Below are 4,694 nucleotides of genomic sequence, written 5' to 3'. Positions count from 1 at the left end.
AATTGACAGCAGAGCGAAGTGAAGCGGAGCTACAGAACGACCGTTAATTATCATATTTTGACTTTTCCAATCTGTATTTGTGCAAATAATAATTTAACGCAAACATGCACAATAAATCGCATGCAAAGTTCGCCATTCGTACGATAAATAAAATTGCGAAACATTTAACAATTGTTTGTACAGACTGATGATGAATCGAGCGCTTGGCGATATTGTTGCGTATATTGTTCTTATTGTTTTGCAGGTAAATTTCATTAGCAAATGATTTTGAATAATTGTTTGGAAGTTTAGTTTTTCCAAAATATGTTTAATTTCATATATGAACTTACAAACATAATATAATGAAATCAATCAATTATATAATAAACAAACATTACTTCATATTTTTGCGAATATAATACATATATACCGATTTAACATATATAACCATTTTATAACCAAAACTCAAATTTGCTTTGCATATGAGAGGTTTCTATTATATCGCTTTTCCTCGCCTGTAAACTTATGAAAAGTGATGGTATTTTGAATCTTAAGTGGCGTTATGTACGTATATTGTATAATTTATATAATTAGTTACAGAGTTAATAGCTCAAGTCAGTTATATGTACATACTCCCTTTATATTCAATAGTTGCTTCGCTTTCTAACTACTGCTACCAGTATATTCGCGTCGAGTATATAATACTTCTAGCTATACCTAGTATTACAATTTCATCTGATTTTTACTTTACTGAACTTTTTCTACTATTTCAGCCATATTTAGTAATGCTATCTGTCTAATGGAATCTCTTTGAAGTTTTAAGATTATCTTCATATTTTTATGAGAATTCTTTTCAATTAAGAAACACAATTTAATATCAAGGCGGTAAGAAAATTAGTAGCTAAGTAATTGCTTTACTAGCTGGAAACCTAAAATTATTAATTTTTGGGATCTAGATATACATACTATATTGAATTTAGTTTCAAAAAAAATTTATTCGAAAATTGTCAAAACTTCTGTAAACGGAACTTATTAACCTTGAAAAAGCTATATAATTTTTGCCTTTTATTCGTCATTTCTCCGCTCACTACTTTTGATTGCTGCTGTCTTTTCGAAAATTATATAACAGGAGTAACCAAAGCAAAGAAAGAGGTGATCTTTGCGGTGAATGAGAGCAAGATAAATTATATACTTGTATACAAAGACCCCTCGCGTCCTGGGAACTAAGTTACCGTTGGCAGCTATAAATTTGAAAATTAAAGGACTTTGTCTATTTCAGAACCAGATTAAACTCCATTAACAATTTATGCTTAGAGATCAAGCGCAGAATAACTCTCGCCAAGATCACTTCTGAAACAACAAGCATTAATCTTTATAAGTCGCTTATCATTCCCGCCCTATTATAAAGGGTGATTTTTTAAGAGCTTGATAACTTTTTTTTAAAAAAAAACGCATAAAATTTGCAAAATCTCATCGGTTCTTTATTTGAAACGTTAGATTGGTTCATGACATTTACTTTTTGAAGATAATTTCATTTAAATGTTGACCGCGGCTGCGTCTTAGGTGGTCCATTCGGAAAGTCCAATTTTGGGCAACTTTTTCGAGCATTTCGGCCGGAATAGCCCGAATTTCTTCGGAAATGTTGTCTTCCAAAGCTGGAATAGTTGCTGGCTTATTTCTGTAGACTTGACTTAGCCCCACAAAAAATAGTCTAAAGGCGTTAAATCGCATGATCTTGGTGGCCAACTTACGGGTCCATTTCTTGAGATGAATTGTTGTCCGAAGTTTTCCCTCAAAATGGCCATAGAATCGCGAGCTGTGTGGCATGTAGCGCCATCTTGTTGAAACCACATGTCAACCAAGTTCAGTTCTTCCATTTTTGGCAACAAAAAGTTTGTTAGCATCGAACGATAGCGATCGCCATTCACCGTAACGTTGCGTCCAACAGCATCTTTGAAAAAATACGGTCCAATGATTCCACCAGCGTACAAACTACACCAAACAGTGCATTTTTCGGGATGCATGGGCAGTTCTTGAACGGCTTCTGGTTGCTCTTCACCCCAAATGCGGCAATTTTGCTTATTTACGTAGCCATTCAACCAGAAATGAGCTTCATCGCTGAACAAAATTTGTCGATAAACACATTTCGAACCGAACACTGATTTTGGTAATAAAATTCAATGATTTGCAAGCGTTGCTCGTTAGTAAGTCTATTCATGATGAAATGTCAAAGCATACTGAGCATCTTTCTCTTTGACACCATGTCTGAAATCCCACGTGATCTGTCAAATACTAATGCATGAAAATCCTAACCTCAAAAAAATCACCCGTTATGATGCAAAAATATAGAATAGGCTAGAAAACACTTGAACCATCCGCGTGAACGATGCGTACCGAAGTAGATACAAGCTCATACAGGAGCTCTTGATGCGCTGGTTAGGCCATGTTGTACGCATGGCAGATGAGGCTCCAACGAAAAGCTCCTTCGATTTGAGAACCATAGGTAAACAACGGAAGTAAGCGTAGACACACAAGTAGCTGACCTAGCTGTGAGGATTGGAAATTGTAATTAATTAATAAAGTTACATGGTTTGTTCGAGTCGATAGATTCGAAAGCTTGACGAATAAAACACGGCTACTATTGAAAATCAATGAAAATAATGGCGCCGATCATCGTTATTTAAATTGTTGATTAGTAATAATATGTAGAATCTCATCAAATGACATGGATAAAAAGCTGCTCAGAAAGAAAAAATGTTTAATGATGGCAAACATATGCATTCTTCTCAAGGATCATTTGTCGGAACCTCCGATATCGGACCACAATAGGATGTAGCTGTCAAACAAACTGATCAGTCGAAACCAAGTTTTTATGTGGACAACTTTTGTATTTTACGAAATATCTTTATGCAATGCGGCAACAAATTAACAGATCGTTGAAGACATGCCTCGTCGGACGACCTTCGACCTCTTCAAGTGATGAATATGGTGATTGAAAATCGTCAGCCAGAGTTAGAGAGATGGCAAGAGAGCTCGACATCGTTAGCGAGTCCGTTCGAATGATTTTGGTGAATATTTTGGGTTTGAAACGTGTTTTTGCTAAACTTGTCCCGATGAAGCTGAGTTTTTCATAAAGAGTACTGGTAAAACAAGTCCACAGTCATTGGAATGGAATCCGTTTTCAGTCGATCAAAGAGAGAAAACAAAATATGCTGAAGGAATGAAGACCATCTCAAAAAGTACTTCGAGGACTGGAAAAATTGTTGGCAAAAGTGTATTACAGCTGGCTGGGATTAATTTGAAGGCGATGAAATAAATACTGATGAATAATTAAATATTTTGTTTTCTATTTATAATTTCGAGGTACTTTATTTTCGTTTGTAGAGTCTTCAAAGGTTACTTAAATTTAATTAGGCTTATCTTTGAGAATATTATTACGGAATGAGAGGCCATGATGAATGTAAAAGACATATTAATGTTCTTTTCTTCTCATTTTTTACGAACTACCCTAATAAGTGAAGGCTTGGCACTCAACCAATCCCACTTTATACTAACTTCTATTGCGAATTCTATATAAATGTCAACGTTTGCGCTCGAGAATTTTGCTAAAAAACCGTGGCACCTTGACGATTCTATTCGCGTCTATGTATATGTGGCTGCGTGAGGAAAACTCTACTAAACACATTTACACTTGCAAATGCATGGCCGGAGAGCAGCTGATCCGTCAGCAGCTCGTAAGTACGACGCTTGACACAATGGCCAACAAAACGCGCAATGCAGAAGATCAACCAACAACAATCAGATAGCAAACGGCAGTTGAGTCTATAAATAACAAATGCAACAAGGCAATAAAATCATAACTCCTATGTACATATATGTACTATAAGAATTAAAAGATTTAATGCGGCGACAAACAATTGAAAGCCTTCGACGCCAAGTAAAGTGCAGCTTCGACGCTTAAATGCACGCTTGTTGTTTTCTTTTTGTTGTGTTTGGTTATGGTTTTCTTTGTGACTTTTCGGTTTTATTTATTCTTTTGGTTAGTAAGTCTACTTGGTGTGCGGCGCACACGGCAGCGCGGCGCAGTCACTCACCTACAATGAGCGGCGGAAAGACGCGCCAAACCGACGAGCAGACAGACAATCGGTGTTTTGGGCAATCAGTCACTTAGTCTGTGGACAGTTACTATTATATAGAAGCGAGTATATATGCAGTAATATACATATTATATGTAGATATTGCTACAAGTGCATATAAGTATGTATTAAGAAGCGCTTCTTCGGTTTCTTCACTCTCTGCAAAATTTGTATATATTTTTTTTTGTTTTTTTTTTTCTGCGCAGCGCTTCGTTTACCTAGCCGGCCACGACAAAGGCGTTGACATATCAACATGCAGACATATTTACCGCTTTGTGGGCACACGCTAGTATGTATGTATGGCACACTGAAATACACGTAAATTTTGTTGCTTTTTTGTTTGAGCGCTAGACATGCAATACATATATCTCATACATATAAAAGTATGTATGTGTGTGCTGCGCTTGCGTTGCCGCCGCTGTAACTGTAGCTGCGCCGCCGTTGCTGCTGTCACCGTTGCCGTTGAACTTGGTTTAGCTTTGGCTTCGTTGGGCTTGATTCGCCGCATAGCGTCGAGACGCGACGCGAAGCAACTTGGCGTGTGTGCGCGCGCGACTTCATCAACTCGAAACGCAAAAT

Source organism: Bactrocera dorsalis, chromosome 4 (assembly GCF_023373825.1).
Source record: "Bactrocera dorsalis isolate Fly_Bdor chromosome 4, ASM2337382v1, whole genome shotgun sequence".
In the NCBI taxonomy this organism is placed as follows: domain Eukaryota; kingdom Metazoa; phylum Arthropoda; class Insecta; order Diptera; family Tephritidae; genus Bactrocera; species Bactrocera dorsalis.
This window is presented reverse-complemented; position numbering follows the sequence as displayed.